The sequence below is a fragment of the Haematobia irritans genome, chromosome 3 (assembly GCF_050003625.1).
Source record: "Haematobia irritans isolate KBUSLIRL chromosome 3, ASM5000362v1, whole genome shotgun sequence".
Lineage (NCBI taxonomy): Eukaryota > Metazoa > Arthropoda > Insecta > Diptera > Muscidae > Haematobia > Haematobia irritans.
In genome coordinates, this window is record NC_134399.1 from 95,193,552 (window position 1) to 95,217,369 (window position 23,818).

Sequence of the window (23,818 nt, forward strand, 5' to 3'; positions counted from 1 at the left end):
TTTGATATAATTTTTTATAGAAATAACATTTTTTTGCAGTCTATAGGGCTTTGCCCATCTAAATTTGACAAACATTATTTTCCTCTGTTGGTTAAGCTACTCTTGTAGTTTAGTCAATACAATGGTTTTAAAGCTGAGATCAAAACAACAAATATGATTGAAGTACAAACCCACAATAAAAAAGAAAACACGAAATAAAATTTTGAAAAAATTTTCTATTGAAATAAAAGTTTGACAAAATTTTCTATAGAAATAAACTATTTGACAAAATATTCCTTAGAAATAAAATTTTGACAAATTTTTCTATAGAAATAAATTTTTGACAAAATTTTCTATAGAAATAAAATTTTGACAACATTTTCGATAGAAATAAAAATTTTGACAAAATTTTCTATAGAAATAAAATTTTGACAAATTTTTCTGTGAAAGATAAAATTTTCTGTAGAAATAAAATGTTGACCAAATTTTCGGACAAAATTTTCTATAGAAATAAAATCAGGAAATAAAATTTTCTATAAAAAATAAATTTTGACAAAATTTTCTATAGAAAAAAATTTTCTACTGATCTATCGGTGTAGCATTTATTTCCCTCTATTACACGCAGAGAAGAAACATGATTGTCTCAATCATATTCGAAGAGCAAAATAATATGATTGGAGCAATTTTTGCGGCGATCATGTAACATTTTAACTTGCAACCATGTTGGCTTAGTGAACATGGTTCTAAGAAAAATATAATTGTCCTCATCTAAAATGTTATTATATTGATAAAAATAATTTTGTTTGAATGAAACTACTATGGTCACGATTTAAAATATTATGGTATTCAGAAATAAAATTTTGACAAAATTTTCTATATAAATAAAATTTTTACATAATTATTTATAGAAATAAAATTTTGACAAAATTTTCTATAGAAATAAAATTTTGACAAAACTTTCTTTAAAAGATAAAATTTTGACTTAATTTTCTATAGAAATAAAATGTTGAGCAAATTTTCTATAGAAATAAAATTCGAACAAAATTTTCTATAGAAATAAAATCAGGACAATATCTTCTTGGAAATAAAATTTTCTATAGAAATAAAATTTTGACAAAATTTTCTTTAGAAATAAAATTTTGACAAAATTTTCTATAGAAATAAAATTTTGACAAAATTTTCTATAGAAATAAAATTTTGACAAAATTTTCTATAGAAATAAAATTTTGATAATATTTTGACAAAATTTTCTATAGGAATAAAATATTTACAAAATTTTGTATAGAAATGAAATTTTGACAAAATTTTCTACAGAAATAAAATTTTGACAAAATTTTCTATATAAATATAATTTTGACATAATTTTTTATAGAAATAAAATTTTGACAAAATTTTCTATAGAAATAATATTTTGACTTAATTTTCTATAGAAATAACATTTTGAAAAAATTTTCTATATAAATAAAAGTTTGACAAAATTTCCTATAGGAATAAACTTTTGACAAAATATTCCATAGAAATAACATTTTGACAACATTTTCTATAGAAATACATTTTTGACAAAATTTTCTATAGAAATAAAATTTTGACAAACTTTTCTATATAATAAAGATTTTGATAAAATTTTCTATAGAAATAAAATTTGACAAAATTTTCTGTAAAAGATAAAATTTTGACTTAATTTTCTATAGAAATAAAATATGGCCAAAAGTTTCTATAGAAATAAAATCAGGAAAATATCTTCTTAGAAATAAAATTTTCTATAAAAAATCAATTTTGACAAAATTTTCTATAGAAATAAAATTTTGACAAAACTTTCTACAGAAATAAAATTTTGACGTAATTTTCTATACAAATAACATTTTGAAAAAATTTTCTATATAAATAAAAGTTTGACAAAATTTTCTATAGAAATAAACTTTTGACAAAATATTCCATAGAAATAATATCTTGACAAAATTTTCTATAGAAGTAAACTTTTGACAAAATTTTCTATAGAAATAAAATTTTGACAAAATATTCTGTAAAAGATAAAATTTTGACTTAATTTTCTATAGAAATAAAATGTTGACCAAATTTTCTATAGAAATAGAATTCGGACAAAATTTTCTATGGAAATAAAATCAGGACAATATTTTCTTAGAAATAAAATTTTCTATAGAAATAAAATTTAACGAAAGTTTCTATAGAAATAAAATTTTACAAAATTTTCTATAGAAATAAAATTTTACAAAATTTTCTATAGAAATAAATCTTTGACAAAATTGTCTATAGAAATAAAATTTTGATAAAATAGCTAAAGAAGTAAAATTTTAACAAAATTTTCTATAGAAATAAATTTTTGACAAAATTTTCTATAGAAATAAATTTTTGACAAATTTTTCTATAGAAATAAAATATTGACAACATTTTCTATAAATTTAAGAATATTTTCTACAGAAATAAAATTTTGACAACATTTTCTATATAAATACAAGTAAGAAAGTCTAAAGTCGGGCGGTGCCGACTATATTATACCCTGCACCACTTTGTAGATCTAAATTTTCGATACCATATCACATCCGTCAAATGTGTTGGGTGCTATATAAAGGTTCGCCCCAAATACATACATTTAAATATCACTTGATTTGGACAGAATTTGATAGACTTTTACAAAATCTATAGACTCAAAATTTATGTTGGCTAATGCACTAGGGTGGAACACAATTTTAGTAAAAATAAGAAAGTCTAAAGTCGGGCGGTGCCGACTATATTATACCCTGCACCACTTTGTAGATCTAAATTTTCGATACCATATCACATCCGTCAAATGTGTTGGGTGCTATATAAAGGTTCGCCCCAAATACATACATTTAAATATCACTTGATTTGGACAGAATTTGATAGACTTTTACAAAATCTATAGACTCAAAATTTATGTTGGCTAATGCACTAGGGTGGAACACAATTTTAGTAAAAATAAGAAAGTCTAAAGTCGGGCGGTGCCGACTATATTATACCCTGCACCACTTTGTAGATCTAAATTTTCGATACCATATCACATCCGTCAAATGTGTTGGGTGCTATATAAAGGTTCGCCCCAAATACATACATTTAAATATCACTTGATTTGGACAGAATTTGATAGACTTTTACAAAATCTATAGACTCAAAATTTATGTTGGCTAATGCACTAGGGTGGAACACAATTTTAGTAAAAAAAATATGGGAAACATTTAAATCTGAAGCAATTTTAAGGAAACTTCGCAAAAGTTTATTTATGATTTATCACTCGATATATATGTATTACAAGTTTAGGAAAATTAGAGTGAGTCTTACAACTTTTCGACTAAGCAGTGGCGATTTTACAAGGAAAATGTTGGTATTTTGACCATTTTTGTCGAAATCAGAAAAACATATATATGGGAGCTATATCTAAATCTTAACCGATTTCAACCAAATTTGGCACGCATATCTAGAATGCTAAATCTACTCCCTGTGCAAAATTTCAACCAAATTGGGCCAAAACTCAGGCTTCTGGGCCATATAAGTCCATATCGGGCGAAAAATATATATGGAAGCTATATCTAAATCTGAACCGATTTCAATAAAATTTGGCACACATTACTATACTACCAATTGTGCTCCTTGTGCAAAATTTCAAGCTAATCGGGATAAAACTCTGTCTTCTGGGTCCATATAAGTGCATATCGGGCGAAAGATATATATGGAAGCTATATCTAAATCTGAACCGATTTCAACCAAATTTGGCACACATAGCTACAATGCTAAATCTACTCCTTGTGCAAAATTTCAACTAAATCGGAGCAAAAAATTGGCCTCTGTGGTCATATGAGTGTAAATCGGGCGAAAGCTATATATGGGAGCTATATATAAATCTGAACCGATTTCAATGAAATTTGGCACGCATAGCTAGAATGCTAAATCTACTCCCTGTGCAAAATTTCAACCAAATTGGGTCAAAACTTTAGCTTTTAGGACCATATTAGTCCATATCGGGCGAAAGATATATATGGGAGCTATATCTAAATCTGAACCGATTTCAATAAAATTTGGCACACTTGACTATAGTACTAATTGTTCTTCTTGTGCAAAATTTTAAGCAAATTAGGGTAAAAATCTGGCTTCTGGGGCCATATAAGTCCATATCGGGCGAAATATATATATGGGAGCTATATCTAAATCTGAACCGATTTCTTCCAAAATCAATAGGGATCTATTCTGAGCCAAAACACATACTTGTGCCAAATTTGAAGTCGATTGGACTAAAACTGCGACCTAGACTTTGATTACAAAAATGTGTTCACGGACAGACGGACAGACGGACATGGCTATATCGACTCAGGAGTCCACCCTGAGCATTTTTGCCAAAGACACCATGTGTCTATCTCGTCTCCTTCTGGGTGTTGCAAACATATGCACTAACTTATAATACCCTGTTCCACAGTGTGGAGCAGGGTATAAAAATATGGGAAACATTTAAATCTGAAGCAATTTTAAGGAAACTTCGCAAAAGTTTATTTATGATTTATCGCTCGATATATATGTATTACAAGTTTAGGAAAATTAGAGTGAGTCTTACAACTTTTCGACTAAGCAGTGGCGATTTTACAAGGAAAATGTTGGTATTTTGACCATTTTTGTCGAAATCAGAAAAACATATATATGGGAGCTATATCTAAATCTTAACCGATTTCAACCAAATTTGGCACGCATATCTAGAATGCTAAATCTACTCCCTGTGCAAAATTTCAACCAAATTGGGCCAAAACTCAGGCTTCTGGGCCATATAAGTCCATATCGGGCGAAAAATATATATGGAAGCTATATCTAAATCTGAACCGATTTCAATAAAATTTGGCACACATTACTATACTACCAATTGTGCTCCTTGTGCAAAATTTCAAGCTAATCGGGATAAAACTCTGTCTTCTGGGTCCATATAAGTGCATATCGGGCGAAAGATATATATGGAAGCTATATCTAAATCTGAACCGATTTCAACCAAATTTGGCACACATAGCTACAATGCTAAATCTACTCCTTGTGCAAAATTTCAACTAAATCGGAGCAAAAAATTGGCCTCTGTGGTCATATGAGTGTAAATCGGGCGAAAGCTATATATGGGAGCTATATAAAAATCTGAACCGATTTCAATGAAATTTGGCACGCATAGCTAGAATGCTAAATCTACTCCCTGTGCAAAATTTCAACCAAATTGGGTCAAAACTTTAGCTTTTAGGACCATATTAGTCCATATCGGGCGAAATATATATATGGGAGCTATATCTAAATCTGAACCGATTTCAATAAAATTTGGCACACTTGACTATAGTACTAATTGTTCTTCTTGTGCAAAATTTTAAGCAAATGAGGGTAAAAATCTGGCTTCTGGGGCCATATAAGTCCATATCGGGCGAAATATATATATGGGAGCTATATCTAAATCTGAACCGATTTCTTCCAAAATCAATAGGGATCTATTCTGAGCCAAAACACATACTTGTGCCAAATTTGAAGTCGATTGGACTAAAACTGCGACCTAGACTTTGATTACAAAAATGTGTTCACGGACAGACGGACAGACGGACAGACGGACAGACGGACATGGCTATATCGACTCAGGAGTCCACCCTGAGCATTTTTGCCAAAGACACCATGTGTCTATCTCGTCTCCTTCTGGGTGTTGCAAACATATGCACTAACTTATAATACCCTGTTCCACAGTGTGGAGCAGGGTATAATAATTTTGACATAATTTTTTATAGAAATAAAATTTTGACAAAATTTTCTATAGAAATAATATTGTAACTTAATTTTCTATAGAAATAACATTTTGAAACAATTTTCTATATAAATAAAAGTTTGACAAAATTTCCTATAGGAATAAACTTTTGACAAAATATTCCATAGAAATAACATTTTGACAACATTTTCTATAGAAATAAATTTTGACAAAATTTTCTATAGAAATAAAATTTTGACAAACTTTTCTATATAAATAAAGTTTTTGATAAAATTTTCTATAGAAATAAAATATTGACAAAATTTTCTGTAAAAGATAAAATTTTGACTTAATTTTCTATAGAAATAAAATTTGGCCAAAAGTTTCTATAGAAATAAAATCAGGTTAATATCTTCTTAGAAATAAAATTTTCTATAAAAATCAATTTTGACAAAATTTTCTATAGAAATAAAATGTTGACAAAACTTTCTACAGAAATAAAATTTTGACGTAATTTTCTATACAAATAACATTTTGAAAAAATTTTCTATATAAATAAAAGTTTGACAAAATTTTCTATAGAAATAAACTTTTGACCAAATATTCCATAGAAATAATATCTTGACAAAATTTTCTATAGAAGTAAACTTTTGACAAAATTTTCTATAGAAATAAAATTTTGACAAAATATTCTGTAAAAGATAAAATTTTGACTTAATTTGCTATAGAAATAAAATGTTGACCAAATTTTCTATATAAATAGAATTCGGACAAAATTTTCTATGGAAATAAAATCAGGACAATATTTTCTTAGAAATAAAATTTTCTATAGAAATGAAATTGTGAAAAAATTTACTATAGAAATGAAATTTTGACAAAATTTTCTATAGATCTATCGGTGTAGCAGTTATTTCTCTCTATTATCTGGTTGGGGTCCCATTCTCCCAGGACCATCTTCTTGTCATCAGAATGTCACTCTCGTCTGTGGCATCCGACATTTCATTCAACGTCTAATCTATTATCCTTTGATGGTTCGTCATGTTTCGTAATTCCGTCCATTCGTCAAACATATTCACTCTCATCGGAGCCATGGTGTCTGTGCTTTTGATCTGAACCTCCATAGCTCTTAGGCCAAGTAGTATCCGCAAGGTTCTGTTTGACGTGGTGTTTATTGCCTCAGTTATGCCAAGACAACATGTCCGCTGTACCCGTTGTGCAATTTCAATGTTGCACTTCCTTTCCATTGATGTCCACCAGAGTATCCACGTGTATATCAGGATCGGTCTTTATACGCTCTCATATATTCAGTTCGTCACCTTCAGGCCCCATTTAGAGGCCACCGCTCGTTTGCTTTGTGTCCAACATCTGTAGGCTTTCTCAGCTCTATCTTTGATGTGGCTCTTCCAATTCTGTTTCTTCTCTAAGGTTATTCTTAAGAACTTTATTTTATCTGTCACTTACCAGTGGCACAAAAAAATATTTTTTGTCTTTAATCAAGAAATTAATTGATCCAATTAATTTTTAATTGAAATGTCTTCTATCACAGAAATCACCAAAGTCAATTTAAAAATTAATTGTTCCAATTACAAAATTAATTGATACAATTAATTTTGGTGATTTGGATAAATAGATTAAATTTTTAGTTTACTATTTTTTTAAAATTCAATTAAAATTTTAATTGAAAAAAATTTTGGTGATATTTTTTTCTATGTATCGTCTTGTCAAACAACCCTAGGTTCGATGTATTGGGCAATTTTAGCCCTTCAGGCCTCTGGTCCTTGTTCAGTCACGAACATTTTTGCCATCCTGCTGAGTATGTTAGGATCCCTTTCCTGTAGAAGTATTATAACTTCGTCCGCGTAATAGACGGGTTCAAATCTCATGCTGCAAATGCAAGGTTTTATAAAGGGTGATTTGTTAAGAGCTTGATAACTTTAAAAAAAAAAAAACGCATAAAATTTGCAAAATCTCATCGGTTCTTTATTTGAAACGTTAGATTGGTCCATGACATTTACTTTTTGAAGATAATTTCATTTAAATGTTGACCGCGGCTGCGTCTTAGGTGGTCCATTCGGAAAGTCCAATTTTGGGCAACTTTTTCGAGCATTTCGGCCGGAATAGCCCGAATTTCTTCGGAAATGTTGTCTTCCAAAGCTGGAATAGTTGCTGGCTTATTTCTGTAGACTTTAGACTTGACGTAGCCCCACAAAAAATAGTCTAAAGGCGTCAAATCGCATGATCTTGGTGGCCAACTTACCGGTCCATTTCTTGAGATGAATTGTTCTCCGAAGTTTTCCCTCAAAATGGCCATAGAATTGCGAGCTGTGTGGCATGTAGCGCCATCTTGTTGAAACCACATGTCAACCAAGTTCAGTTCTTCCATTTTTGGCAACAAAAAGTTTGTTAGCATCGAACGATAGCGATCGCCATTCACCGTAACGTTGCGTCCAACAGCATCTTTGAAAAAATACGGTCCAATGATTCCACCAGCGTACAAACCACACCAAACAGTGCATTTTTCGGGATGCATGGGCAGTTCTTGAACGGCTTCTGGTTGCTCTTCACTCCAAATGCGGCAATTTTGCTTATTTACGTAGCCATTCAACCAGAAATGAGCCTCATCGCTGAACAAAATTTGTCGATAAAAAAGCGGATTTTCTGCCAACTTTTCTAGGGCCCATTCACTGAAAATTCGACGTTGTGGCTCGTTAGTAAGTCTATTCATGATGAAATGTCAAAGCATACTGAGCATCTTTCTCTTTGACACCATGTCTGAAATCCCACGTGATCTGTCAAATACTAATGCATGAAAATCCTAACCTCAAAAGAATCACCCTTTATAAAGTAAAACAATTTCTCATCTCTTCTGTAAATTGTTTGTAATCTAAACGCCTTTTTTGACATTTATTCAATTCATATAAACGAGCAAATGAGTCAATCTCCCACTTCAATTCAAATTTAAATCTATTTTTCCATAGATACTATTGAAATTTTTCATTCGAATTCAAAGTGCGTCATTGCATGGCTTTTCGTTATAACTAATCCATTATAAAATAATAAAATTCAGATATTCTGTGAATAATTTTTTTGTCGGTGTCCGATAAAATTTTATTTTACGTTTGAATGAGGGGCTCGCTTGTGTCTCTTATCAAAATATTAATTAAAAGTAAATTTCATCTTATCATTTTGAATGAAATCAATAAAAAAATTGACAACCATAAAAATCGCAAGAAGCTCCTAAGAAAATATATTTAATGAGCCACATATATACATATTTTTTGATTTTTTTGTATATTTTTTCTAGATTATTCTCTATGGAATATAGATGGATATCATTGCTGTTTCGATCCTTTATTATAAAATATACCTTGCGTTTAAGAAAAAAAGGGATTTGCTTTGATCCATATTTATTCAATTTTAATCTTTTTGATAACAGTCAATGACGACTTTCATAATTTGAACTTTAATATAAAATTATTTCTTGTCTTCAATAAAAATTATAAGCCACATGACAAATTTATTAAAATTCTTTTTGATGGAACGTATCATTGTTTATTTAATTATTTTAGTCATTCTTTATTTAATTATTTTATTCATATGTCATCCATCATGGATTTGCGGTCTTAGAAACGCCAAGAAATTGCTCAATAATTTAAAGTTCCCAAGATCAAGGATATAAATAGTTTAAAAAAAATGAAAAAAAACTTAATTGTTTAAAAGACAGACTGGTAGAAAAAAGGCGGTACGTGGCTATTGCCATTTGGTATTAACATTTTGTATCACGTTACCTTTTAATTTTGATACCACTTTATATCAAAATCAATAGAATCCGGTATTATTATTGTATTAACCATCACATCGTCGTTACGTATGTTATACCCAGCAAAAAACTTTGGAAGTTCTTCCAAAGGCACAACTTTATAAGCACTTCCAGAAGATGCACTCCCAATGATGTTCTTTATTTTAAGTACGCAGGAAGTTCTTTTGATTCAATTTTTTATAACTTGGTTTTTTCATACTTTTAATGGGTGATCCCAACTTTTTTCTTTCAAATAGGTTAAAAACAGAGTACGAATTCCTAAAATGGTACAAATCATTTAAATTTTGCCGAAAAAAAATGCTAAGTCTAATCTGAAAAATTTCGAATTGTTTAAAATATTTGATGTCAAACCTTTCACATAAGCGTAAGAATGCATTTAAACTCATAAAAAAATTTTAAAAATTATTTATTTTTCAAAATATCACAAAATTTCTTAATTCACATCCAAAACATTGAATTCGGATCCCACCTAAAGAAGTGATGCAATTCAGTGCAACGGCTGTTGAAATGGAGGACTTCCGTCCTATGACAAGCCCATGTTAAATTCATGGCTTCTGAGTCAATTTTGCACCACTTCCGGATCCAAAAAGAACATTTTCATTACTTTTTTGGCGACGCTTTTTTTGCTGGGATACAGCCTGCCGAAAATTAATTAGTCACCTTGGTAATTTATTTTCTTCACATAAACTAAATAGGCCAGTAAATCACAATATTTCTGGGCAACATGACGACCGAAAAAAACAATTTTATGAATATATAATCACAAAATTTTTTAATCCAAATCTAAAGCAGGACTGCCATTTTGATCCGATCGGACCAAAATTGGTCCAAAAAGTTATTCATTTTTAAATTTGGTCCGATGGTCGGACCAATTGAATTTGGTTGATTTTGGTCTATTTTCGTCAAATCAGTATTTTTTTTTCCAAAATTTTCTATAGAAATAAAATTTTGCAAAATTTTCTGTAGAAATAAAATTTAGACAAAATTTTCTGTAGAAATAAAATTTGGACAAAATTATGCAAAAATTTTGTATGGGAAGAAAATTTTGTAAAATTTTTATATAGAAATAAAGTTTTGAAATAACTTTCTGTAGAAAAAAGTTTGACAAAATTCCTTTAGAAATAAAATAACGACCGAAAAAATAATTGTATGAATATATAATCACAAAATTTTTCAATTCAAAACCAAAGCAGGGCTGCCATTTTGATCCGATCGGACCAAAATTGGTTCAAAAAGTTATTAAAATTTAAATTTGGTCCGATGGTCGGACCAATGGAATTTTTTTAATTTTGGTCCATTTTCGCCAAATCGGTATTTTTTTCAAAATTTTCTCTAGAAATAAAATTTTTACAAAATTTTCTGTAGAAATAAAATTTTTACAAAATATTGTGTAGAAATAAAATTTGGACAAAATTATGCAAAAAATTTGTATTGGAAGAAAATTTTGTAAAAAAATAAAATTTTGACAAAATTTCCAAATGAACTGAAATTTTGACAAAATTTTCTATAGAAATAAAATTTGTTGTTGTTTTTGATTTCAGCTTAAAACCATGCATAGACTAAACTACAGATGTAGCTTAACCAAAAGAGGAAAATAATGTTTGTCAAATTTATTTGGGCAAAGCCCTATAGATGGTTGGATGGACGCACGTTTCGGAATTACCACATTCCTCATCAGCATCCTCTACTTGCAGCAAAACTATCAACCAATTATCAGAATAAATTCAGGCAGTTCATTAAATCCAACAATGAACCACACTTGAACCTTCCGAAAAAAGGTTTTGCATGATGGTCGGCTTATGCCGAAATAAATTCGTACAAACACATCTCTTTTCCTATGCAACAGTCAAATCATCGATTTGAGTGCAGTTGGCAGGGTGTATTTTGAGCGTGCTTCCTCTTTTTTCATTCGTTTTGTTTTGTTATTGTTGGTTTCGTTCTTTAAGCATTGTTGTTGTTTTTTGATTTTAGCTTAAAACCATGCATTGACTAAACTACAAGTGTAGCTTAACCAACAGAGGAAAATAATGTTTGTCAAATTTATTTGGGCAAAGCCCTATAGACTGCAAGATGGTTGGATGGACGCAAGTTTCGGAAATACCACATTCCTCATCAGCATCCTCTACTTGCAGCAAAACTATCAACCAATTATCAGAATAAATTCAGGCAGTTCATTAAACCCAACAATGAACCACACTTGAACCTTCCGAAAAAAGGTTTTGCATGATAGCCGGCTTATGCCGAAATAAATTCGTACAAACATATCTCTTTTCCTATGCCACTGTCAAATCATCGGATTGACAACAACAATAACAAAACAAAACGAATGAAAAAAAGAGGAAACACGCTCGAAATAAACCCAGCCAACTGCACTCAAATCGATGATTTGACGGTAGCATAAATAAACCCAGCAAAAAAAAAATTGCAAGTTCTTCATAAGTCATTACTTTTAAAATACATCCAAAAATGCTCTTCTTGAGATCGACTTAATTTTCACTTTACAAAACGTTATTTTGAAATAATATATAAATATATTTTACGCACTTATAGTATTTTCTGAATTTTACTATGCATAAAACACAGCTACGACAAATAAAATAATAGAAATGTCCAATTCTGAGTCTTCCATTTCTCGGCGGACTTAGAATTTGAGATAAAAATTCAAGAAATTTTAATTAGAAATAAAAGTCGGAAAGTTAAGAATTTTTTTTGTTTTTCCAAAATTTTTTTTTAATGAAATCCGAAATACAGAAATAGCATCACATCTGAGGAACTTATGCGAAATCAATGAAGCCGACTAATTTTTGTCGGCGGCGGCTGACACTTTCTTTTTGCATCTAGCGTCGGCGGCTTGACGGCTAAGCCGACGTAAATTTGTCTATTTGGCGGCGGACAATTATCCCTTATAAAATCAACTTGAAGTTATCAGAATGAATAAGCGATCAGTTGTACAACCAATCGTAAATTAAAATATACTACTAAATTTCTGAAAAAATTTTTGCAAAATAATTATAGCAACTTAATACTGATTGATTATGGGTGGAAGATTCGAAATCTTGGCAAACATTACAACAATTATCACTACATTTTTCAGATATAAATCAATATTTGTGATTAATTGGTGGCTAAATTTGAGTCGAGATGAGCCGACATATTCGGCGGCGGCGTCGGCTGGCAAAACATGATTGGCGGCGCTTAAAATCGGCGGCTTCATTCTCTGGCAGTGGATGATTAAAACTATGACTTCCACTCTATGACCAGTGTTGCCAGAAGTAGGGGAAATTCCCTACATATAGGGTTTTTTCTAATATTTAGCGTCTTGTAGGGACGTTGAGGCACAATGTTGGGACTTTTTCACTCAACAAAATTTTTAATAAGTTTTACATTTTGGTGGCTTTAGAGAAGGATATTAGAAGCTGGCAAGGCTTGATCTTTAACATTGTATGGTAACCACGGTTACCACTCGTGTCAAAAAAAATCAAACAAATCTACCTAAATTTGAAGCAAGTCTTACCACAAATCTACCAAACAAATATTCCTATAGAAAATTTTGTCAAAATTTTATTTCTGTAAACAATTTTGTCAAACATTATTCATATAGAAAATTTTGTCAAAATTTTATTTCTATAGAAAATTTTGTCAAAATTTTATTTCCATAGAAAATTTTGTCAAAATTTTATTTCCATAGAAAATTTTGTCAAAATTGTGTTTCTATAGAAAATTGTGTTAAAATTTTCTTTCTGTAGAAAGTTTTGTCACAATTTTATTACTATAGAAAATATTGTCAACATTTAATTTCTATAGAAAACATTTTATTTCTATAGAAACTTTTGCCATTTCTATAGAAAAATTTCTAATTTTTTATAGAAACTTTTTCAATAATTTTATTTCTATAAATAAATTTTTCCAAAATTTTATTTCTCTAGACATTTGATCTACCAAAACATCAAGAACTCTACCAATCTACCAAACAGAAAAAAAAATATTTTATCAAAATGTTATTTCATTGTTGTTGCTGCCTGAATTTATTCTGATAATTGGTTGATAGTTTTGCTGCAAGTAGAGGATGCTGATGAGGAATGTGGTAATTCCGAAATGTGCGTCCATCCAACCATCTTGCAGTCTATAGGGCTTTGCCCAAATAAATTTGGCAAACATTCTTTTCCTCTGTTGGTTAAGCTACACTTGTAGTTTAGTCAATGTATGGTTTTAAGCTGCAATAAAAAACAACAACAATGCTTAAAGAACAAAACCAACAATAACAAAACAAAAAGAATGGAAAATTTTATTTCTATAAAAAATGTGGTCAAAATTTTATTTCTATAGATTTTTTTATGATTGATTGTTTTATTTATGACATGCACAACAAGAATATTAGATTCTTATAATTACAGTTACATGTTACAATTATCCATTTAATATAAAATAATAACATTATAATACCTAAGAATAAAAGTTTTGGTAAATTTACATTTGATATTGTGAATCCATGAAGAAAAAAAAAATTAACATATGTATATAAAAATGGAAAAGACAAAAAATTTAAAGAAATTATATTAAAAAAAAAATTTAAATTAAAACAAAAAAAAAAATATACGATTCAAATTGAATTGATATAAAAATTACACTATTGTAAATAAAAATTGAAAGGTGTAAGAAATAGGGTAAAACAAAACAAAAAAAAATAACCATAAATAAAAAAAAAACAAGTAAGGAAAGTCTAAAGTCGGGCGATGCCGACTATATTATACCCTGCACCACTTTGTAGATCTAAATTTTCGATACCATATCACTTCGGTCAAATGTGTTGAGTGCTATATATAAAGGTTTGTCCCAAATACATACGTTTAAATTTCACTCGATTTGGACAGAATTTGATAGGCTTTTACAAAATCTATATACTCAAAATTTAAGTTGGCTAATGCACTAGGGTGGAACACTATTTTAGTAAAAAAAAAATATGGGAAACATTAAATCTGAAGCAATTTTAAGGAAACTTCGCAAAAGTTTATTTATGATTTATCGCTCGATATATATGTATTAGAAGTTTAGGAAAATTAGAGTCATTTTTACAACTTTTCGACTAAGCAGTGGCGATTTAACAAGGAAAATGTTACCAACATTGACCATTTTTGTCGAAATCAGAAAAACATATATATGGGAGCTATATCTAAATCTGAACCGATTTCAACCAAATTTGGCACGCATAGCAACAATGCTTATTCTACACCCTGTGCAAAATTTTATCTAAATCGGAGTTAAAAATTGGCCTCTGTGTTCATACGAGTGTAAATCGGGCGAAAGCTATATATGGGAGATATATTTAAATCTAAACCGATTTCAACCAAATTTGGCACGCACAGATAGATTGTTAATTCTACTCCCTGTGCACAATTTCAACTAAATCGGAGCAAAAAATTGGCCTCTGTGGTCCTATGAGTGTAAATCGGGTGAAAGCTATATATGGGAGCTATATCTAAATCTGAACCGATTTCAATCAACTTTTGCGCACTTAACTGCACTACTAATTGTACTCCTAGTGCAAAATTTCAAACAAATTGGGCCAAAACTCTGGCTTCTAGGACCATATTAGTCCATATCGGGCGAAAGATATATATGGGAGCTATATCTAAATCTGAATCGATTTCAATCAAATTTGGCGCGCATAGCTACAATGCTAAATCTACTCCCTGTGCAAAATTTCAACCAAATTGGGCCAAAACTCTGGCTTTTAGGACCATATTAGTCCATATCGGGCGAAAGATATATATGGGAGCTATATCTAAATCTGAACCGATTTCAATCAAATTTTTCACACTTGACTATACTACTAATTGTACTCCTAGTGCAAAATTTCAACCAAATTCGGCCAAAAATCTGGCTTCTGGGGCCATATAAGTCCATATCGGGCGAAAGATATATATGGGAGCTATATCTAAATCTGAACCGATTTCAATCGAATTTTGCACACTTGACTATACGACTAAGTGTTATGTTTGTACAAAATTTCAAGCAAATCGGTATAAAACTCTGGCTGCTGGGACCATATTAGTGCATATCGGGCGAAAGATATATATGGGAGCTATATCTAAATCTGAACCGATTTCTTCCAAAATCAATAGGATTCTATTCTGACCCAAATTAGGAACATGTGCCAAATTCGAAGGCGATTGGACTTAAATTGCGACCTAGACTGTGATCACAAAAATGTGTTCACAGACAGACGGACGGACGGACGGACATGGTTATATCGACTCAGGGATCCACCCTGAGCATTATTGCCAAAGACACCATGTGTCTATCTCGTCTCCTTCTGGGTGTTACAAACATATGCACTAACTTATAATACCCTGTTCCACAGTGTGGCGCAGGGTATAAAAATATGGGAAACATTAAATCTGAAGCAATTTTAAGGAATCTTCGCAAAAGTTTATTTATGGTTTATCGCTCGATATATATGTATGAGAAGTTTAGGAAAATTAGAGTCATTTTTACAACTTTTCGACTAAGCAGTGGCGATTTTACAAGGAAAATGTTGGTATTTTGACCATTTTTGTCGAAATCAGAAAAACATATATATGAGAGCTATATCTAAATCTGAACAGATTTCAACCAAATTTGCCACGCATAGCAACAATGCTAATTCTACTCCCTGTGCAAAATTTCAACTAAATCGGAGCAAAATATTGGCCTCTGTGGTCATATGAGTGTAAATCGGGCGAAAGCTATATATAGAAGATATATCTAAATCTGAACCGATTTCAACCAAATTTGGCACACACAGCTACAATGCTAATTCTACTTTCTGTGCAAAATTTCAACTAAATCGGAGCAAAAAATTGGCCTCTGTGGTCATATGAGTGTAAATCGGGCGAAAGCTATATATGGGAGCTATATCTAAATCTGAACCGATTTCAATCAAATTTTGCACACTTGACTATACTACTAATTGTACTCCTAATGCAAAATTTCAACCGAATTCGGCCAAAAATCTGGCTTCTGGGGCCATATAAGTCCATATCGGGCGAAAGATATATATGGGAGCTATATCTAAATCTGAACCGATTTCAATCAAATTTGGCGCGCATAGCTACAATGCTAAATCTACTCCCTGTGCAAAATTTCAACCAAATTGGTCCAAAACTCTGGCTTTTAGGACCATATTAGTCCATATCGAGCGAAAGATATATATGGGAGCCATATCTAAATCTAAACCGATTTCAATCAAATTTTGCACACTTGACTACACTACTAATTGTACTCTTAGTGCAAAATTTCAATCAAATTCGGCCAAAACTCTGGCTTCTGGGGCCATATAAGTCCATATCGGGCGAAAGATATATATGGGAGCTATACCTAAATCTGAACCGATTTCAATCAAATTTTGCACACTTGACTATACAACTAAGTGTTATGTTTGTACAAAATTTCAAGCAAATCGGTATAAAACTCTGGCTGCTAGGTTCATATTGGTGCATATCGGGCGAAAGATATATATGGGAGCTATTCTAAATCTGAACCGATTTATTCCAAAATCAATAGGGTTCTATTCTGACCCAAATTAGGAACATGTGCCAAATTTGAAGGCGATTGGACTTAAATTGCGACCTAGACTTTGATCACAAAAATGTGTTCACAGACAGACGGACGGACGGACGGACAGACGGACATGGTTATATCGACTCAGGGACCCACCCTGAGCATTATTGCCAAAGACACCCTGTGTCTATCTCGTCTCCTTCTGGGTGTTACAAACATATGCACTAACTTATAATACCCTGTTCCACAGTGTGGCGCAGGGTATAATAAACCAATAAAAAATGAACAAATATGAAAAAACGAGAAATTATTAATCAAAAATGAAATAAAAAAGTAAATAAATGTAGCATTCAATAGAAATTTATCCTCTGCTGTAAGCGAAAATTATCAAATAATATCTTTTTAAATTGCAAAATGTCACTTGTTGTTTGAATATTATGTGGAAGTGTATTCCAGAGACGTATGGATGATATGAAAAATTGCCAATCAGAGACCAATGTACGATGCGCCAGTGGTATAAGTGTTCTTCCCCTGTTAGAACGAGCAAATCTAAGTCTATCGAATAGGCATGCCGGAACTTCCGAGTGTATTATCTTGTGTAGAAATAAAAGGCCCCTAATTGACATTAGTTCATCAAGCGAAACTCCATATATAGTGCGAGAGAATTGTGTGACAGAGTCGCGTCGTCTCAATCCATAGACATAACGCGTAACGTTATTAAAAAATACATTAAATCTGAGCCTACTAACCGAATCGCAGCTTGCAAAAAGTTCAACGCCATATAAAATCCCCGGTATCACATAACATTTCGCCAAGAGACACCTTACCCTAAGAGGAGTGTAACAATGAGTCGACCAAAGTGTCCTCAGCTTCGAATAACCCTGTCCGATTGCAGCACTTATGTGATTGGACCAGGTGAGGGTGTTGTTAAAAACAATGCCAAGATTCCTAGCAGTCGTAACATTTAAAATGCGTTCATTATTGATCCTAACATCCAAAGAAGGTATTGAACTAGAAAGCCTCCTACCAATCGCGATGTATTTCGATTTCGAAGGATTGAGGCAAAGCCCGTTCGCCGTCGCCCAAGTGTATATTTGAGATAAGTCAAAGTTCAGTTTGCAAATACAATCATCTAGTTCCGCAACTGAGCTCGAAATATACCACTGGACGTCATCCGCATACAAGTGTACCCTACTGAACGAAAGTTGGCACGGTAAATCATTGGTGTACATGGAGAAAAGTAGTGGACCCAAAATTGACCCCTGTGGGTCAATGAACCCGTGGGAAATGAACCCGTATAAATAATCCTGTTAAACAAGTTTGTTATATATGGTAATAAGATCGGTAATAATGTTTTCAGAAACCGGGGGTCAATGCCATCGTAGCCCATAGCATTCGATTTCACAAGGGTGAAACTATGCACAACATCGCCTGAATCAATACATGAAAATTCAAATCCGCACCAAAATCCAATGTGTCAATGTCAAAATCATAAAAATCGTGCCCGATCGGAATGTTCGGAATGTCAATAAATTTACGATTATTTACGATTACGATTTCTATAGAAAATTTTATTTCTGTAGAAAATTTTGTCAAAATTTTATTTCTATAGAATAGTTTGTCAAAATTTTATTTCTATAGAAAATTTTGTCAAAATTTTATTTCTATAGAAAATCTTGTCAAAATTTCATTTCTATAGAACATTTTGTCAAAATTTTATTTCTATAGAAAAATTTGTCAAAATTTTATTTCTATAGAAAATTTTGTCAAAATTTTATTTCTATAGAAAAATTTCTAATTTTTTTATAGAAACTGTTTCCAAAATTTTATTTTTATAAAAACTTTTTCCAAAATTTTATTTTATTTTATTTCTCTAACCGTGGTGCACTTTTATATGTTTTAAGATAATAAATGTGTTTAAATTTAACGAAAAATATTGTAGGGATTTTTGTTGCGAATGTAGGGGAAAGTAGGGAACTTTTTTGTCCTGTTTTCCCTGGCAACACTGTCCATGACATGTCCATGTAAAATTCATCGCTTCTGCGCCAATTTGGCACCACTTCCGGATCCAAAAAGAACATTTTCATTGCTCTTTCGGCAATACATTTTTGCTCCATAAGTTTACTTTGTAAAATGTCTGAATAGGCCTTTCACAAATTAACAAAAGCTTGTATTAATCGATTCAACTCAATATGAAAAACAAATTTGCAAAACCAATTTAGTATTTGTACCAGTGTTGCCTGCTTAGGGGTTTCCCCCCAAATTTAGGGGGTTTTTCACGTTTAGGGGGATTTTTAGGGGTAAAATTTATTTGGGGGGTTTTTTGGGGGTAAAAAATTATTTCAGACCTTATAAAGTGGAGCAATTCTCAAGCAAATTCGGAACAATTCTAGCATGAGTTATGAGAAAAGAGATGCGGAAAGTCAACAAGAAGATCCTAAATATAAACAAGTATCCAATAGCATTAATTTCGTTATCTTTTTTAAACTCTTCTGTTGAAAGGGCATTTTTAATATTTGACAAAATTAAAAACAATCGTATTTTAACTTAGCAGCTGAAAGCTTTTTAAGAGTAAGCCCGCTTTTTAAATTGATATACATATTGTATTATTACATCCATAGAAAAAATAATTTCCTCAGGGATGAAATTTTAAACAAACGAAAATCTCTTTTGTTTTAAAGTATAGCAAATTTTATTTTTTATTTACTTCAAACGAAAGAAATTTAGCATCAAAAGAAAACTTAGTTTTTCTAAAATTTCGTTTCTCAGGAAAGAACTCTTCTTTCAGGATATATATTTGTGTTAAATTTAATTTGTAAAGTGTATCACTAACGGATTTTTTTCACGTAATTTTGGGACCACTTTTTGTACTTTTATGTTCTGAAATTTTTTGGGGGTTTTTGAAAAAAGCTTAGACCAATTTAGGGTTTTTTTCCTTAAGATTTGGGGGGAAGAATCAAAATCACCTGGCAACACTGATTTGTACATTATTATCTTACAATTACAGGGTGATTAATATATCAATAAGAGTAAGTGGTATATTTATCATATATACAAACCCACATAAATGGCATTGTTTCGTGTCACCGTGCCAGTCACCTCCATCCATTAGTAATGACACAAACCTTTTAGTTGCGATAAAGACGATTCAAGTAAATATCGTAAAAAATCGAAAGAAACCCAATAAACACATAATAAGCGTTTTTCAAATGCAATAACTTTTGAGTTATTGCATTTTCAACATAAATTCAACTTGACTTGGAACAGCTCATCTTCAATACATCTTCAAATTGTTTGCGAATTACTTCCAATTTGCCAAAATATTGACGAAATGGTTGAAAAGGTGTTGAAGATAATAGGTCTGTTCGCGTACTTTTCTAGCAAAAAGCAAGAGAGTAAGAGTTATTTTACTCTCTTTACTTAAAATTGTTGAAAAGTACTCGAATGAACTTCTGAGTCGATCTAGCCACGTCCGTCCGTCTGTTGAAATCACGCTAACTTACGAACGAAACAAGTTATCGACTTGAAACTTTGCACAATTAGTTGTTATTGATGTAGGTCGGATGGTATTGCAAATGGGCCATAGCGGAGCACTTTTACGTATAGCTCCTTTTAAACCGAACCCCAGATTTGGCTTGCAGAGCTTCTTAGAGAAGAAAATTTCATCCGATCCGGTTGTGTGGTGTTTATATATGGCCTCTAACATCCATGCGAAAACTGGTCTATATCGGTTCATAATTATATACACCCACCATATAAACCGATATCTAGATTTGACCTACGGAGCCTCTTGGAGGAGCAAACTTCATCCGATCCGGTAGATTATTAGGTATGTTCCGATATTCGGAATCGCAAAATTTTGGTTTGGCGATATTTTCTTAACCCTAGGTTAGGTTAGGTTAGGTGGCAGCCCGATGTTTCAGGCTCACTTAGACTATCCAGTCCATTGTGATACCACATTGGTGAACTTCTCTCTTATCACTGAGTGCTGCCCGATTCCATGTTAAGCTCAATGACAAGGGACCTCCTTTTTATAGCCGAGTCCGAACATTGCAGTGAAACCACTTAGAGAAGCTTTGAAACCCTCAGAAATGTCATCAGCATTACTGAGGTGGGATAATCTACCGCTGAAAAACTTTTTGGTGTTCGGTCGAAGCAGGAATCGAACCCACGACCTTGTGTATGCAAGGCGGGCATGCTAACCATTGCACCACGGTGGCTCCCTAAAACAAATTGAATTAAAGTCCGATAGTATCTCAATTTTTTTCTTTATAAGATAATTAAATTTTTGCCATTTACGATTCCGAATATCGGAAGAAGATAAATATTCTTTGCGCGTTGGGCTATAACCATCAACGCACAAGCAACGCAGACTGTCATGTAGTTATATTTATAAAGCATAGTTTTCGGCGCCCACAAGCCGATGTAAAAAAGTTTATTTGACGAAAACATACCTTTAGTTGGCCACCGTGCAGTGATGGTTAGCAAGCCCTCCTTTCGTGCAAAGGGTTGTGGGTTCAAGCCCTGCTTCGACCGAACCACAAATATTTTTTTGCTTCATATAAACGAAATGGACAAAGATTTTTATTGCAAAAATTATAATTGTTGTTGTTGCTTTTTTCATTCGTTTTGTTTTGTTATTGTTGGTTTTTTTCTTTAATCATTGTTGTTGTTTTTTTGATTTCAGCTTAAAACCATGCATAGACTAAACTACAGATGTAGCTTAACCAACAGAGGAAAATATTGTTTGTCAAATTTATTTGGGCAAAGCCCTATAGACTGCAAGATGGTTGGATGGACGCACGTTTCGGAATTACCACATTCCTCATCAGCATTCTCTACTTGCAGCAAAACTATCAACCAATTATCAGAATAAATTCAGGCAAAAATAAACCCAAAAGTAAACCACACTTGAACCTTCCGAAAAAAGGTTTTATATGATAGCCGGCTTCGGAAGGTTCAAGTGTGGTTTACTTTTGGGTTTATTGAACTGCCTGAATTTATTCTGATAATTGGTTGATAGTTTTGTTGCAACAAACAAAAATGATTGAAATCATTAAAAAAACACATTTAAAAAAACCAATCCAAAAAGTAAATAAAAAAATATGTATAAAAAATAAAAAAAATATTGTTTGGTGTTTTATTTTGCTAATACATTTAGGATTCGAAGATTTATCAGAATTGTAAATATATTGAATTTTCACTTTCACATGAAAATATAACTATAGAAATTCCTCCCTAGTCTCTCATATTTTAACCTGTTGGGCTACGCATTACTTCCTATAATGAATTTATTTTATATATGTAAATGAATTAATGGTATATCTAGACAATACTCGTAATAATCTGATTGTACATTAGATGGAAAATAAACATCCAAACACAACACATTCTACCAGGCGCACATAACAATTAGTTGGACGAAACCAGTAATGCCATTTTGATATTGTGAAATTGCAACATTAAAATTAAACCTCTGACTACAACTTATTCTACCAGGCGCACATAACAATTAGGAGGACGAAATCAGCAATTCCAATTAAGCTATTTTATAGCAATATCTGGGTACTTTGATATTGTGAAATTCCATAGAATAAACATCTCAATACAGCACATTCTACCAGGCGCACATAACAACAAGTAATGCCAGTTTAGCTATTTTATAGTTAGAAATGACTAGTTTGATATTGTGAAATTTAAAAATGAAAAATAAACATCTCAATACAACACATTCTACCAGGTGAACATAAGTATTAGGTGGACGAAATCTGTAATGCCAACTTAGCTATTTTATAACTAGCTCTAGCCATTTAGATATTGTGAAATTGTAACATTAAAAATAAACCTCTCAATACAACTCATTCTACCAGGCGCACATAACAATTAGGTGGACGAAAACAGTAATGCCATTTTGATATTGTGAAATTGCAACATTAAAATTAAACCTCTGAGTACAACTCATTCTACCAGGCGCACATAACAATTAGGAGGATGAAATCAGCAACTCCAATTAAGCTATTTTATAATTAGATCTGGGTTTTTGATATTGTGAACTTCCATAGAATAAACATCTCAATACAGCACATTCTACCAGGCGCACATAACAATAAGGTAGACGAAACTAGTAATGCCAGCTTAGCTATTTTACAGTTAGATCTAGTTATTTTGATATTGTGAAATTTAAAAATGAAAAATAAACATCTCAATACAACACATTCTAGCAGGTGGACATAAGTATTAGGTGGACGAAATCAGTAATGACAACTTAGCTATTTTAGAGCTCTAGCCATTTAGATATTGTGAAATTGCAACATTAAAAATAAACCCCTCAGTACATCTCATTCTACCAGGCGAACATAACAACTAGATAGAGGAAATCAGTGATGTCAATTTACCCATTTTATATTTAGCTTTATCCATTTTGATATTGTGAAATTGCAAATTGAATTGAAGTCATCAGTAATCGAATTAATTGGGTTGTGGTAATACTTGCCGATAGGAAGGGTTAGTCCATACGTGGTATATTTTAGACCAAAAAAATGCAGATTAAATACGTATATAATTAAATTCTTGGTATATATAGGGAATTCTACAAATAATTACAATCCGATATGAACTTTTGCACGGTAAGTAGAGATCCAGAATTAAAATATGGGGGTCGCTTTATACGGGAGCTATATATACTACTGAACCGATATGGACCAATTTTTGTGTGGTTGGATATCGGATTATCTGGGGCTATATATAACTACAGA

General features: G+C 31.6%; 1 long non-coding RNA gene across 2 annotated transcripts in view; it reads left to right on the top strand.

Annotated features, from left to right (window-relative positions):
• Positions 1 to 22,186, top strand: part of LOC142229808 (uncharacterized) — a 47,562-nt gene extending 25,376 nt beyond the window's left edge. For both annotated transcript variants that reach the window (XR_012720496.1, XR_012720497.1), the window contains exon 2: positions 21,751 to 22,186. This is a non-coding gene — a long non-coding RNA (uncharacterized LOC142229808). The remainder of the gene's footprint in view (positions 1 to 21,750) is intronic.
• Positions 22,187 to 23,818: the final 1,632 nt, after the last annotated feature.